The following is a 662-nucleotide window of genomic DNA, read 5'->3' as shown; positions in this document are numbered from 1 at the left end:
GAATTCCTAGATCCTTCGGGTTGTTTTCACGGCATTGTTAAATGGTTTACGTTACAAAAATACTTTTATCATTGAAAATCTACGGTTACTGCTTGTTAACAAATTGTATTCAATACAACACTTTTATAGTCAGCAGAAGTTGCATATTTTTACTACTATGAGTACAACTAAGAAATGTGATTTCGAATGAACTATTTTCTTAACATTGAATAAGAAAAAGACTATTGCAATAATATGTATGCATAGGCGATATACTACCTTTGATATATATTTATGTATGTACATAAATAAGTGAATAAATTCTTGAATTATTGTTTGTTTTGTAATGTTATTTTTGTATGTTTTTCTTTTGTTACTATAAAAGTTTATTAAAAACACTTGTTCTTTAATGAATTTATATTCAGGTAGTTTTAGTAAGGAATCGGCATCGGTCGATTCTTTGCCCTAAGGCCGGTCGTCCAAAAATTGGGAATCGGTCGGACTCTAGTTATAAGTGCCGTTGCATTTATTAAAATTACGGAAAATGTAAAGCGACTTTACGTCAATAAATACTCAACTTAAAAAAAATTAGCTCTTCATTTTAGCTACTATTAGTATTATTTAGTTCTTTTTAGCTAGCAGCGAGTGAAAATTGAACGCAGTGAAACATGTTAACAGAATCC

This window comes from Rhagoletis pomonella, unplaced genomic scaffold, assembly GCF_013731165.1.
Source record: "Rhagoletis pomonella isolate Grant_MI unplaced genomic scaffold, Rhpom_1.0 Rhpom_scaffold_00009, whole genome shotgun sequence".
Classification (NCBI taxonomy): Eukaryota; Metazoa; Arthropoda; class Insecta; order Diptera; family Tephritidae; genus Rhagoletis; species Rhagoletis pomonella.
The sequence above is the reverse complement of the archived record's forward strand: the minus strand, read 5'-3'. Positions refer to the sequence as shown.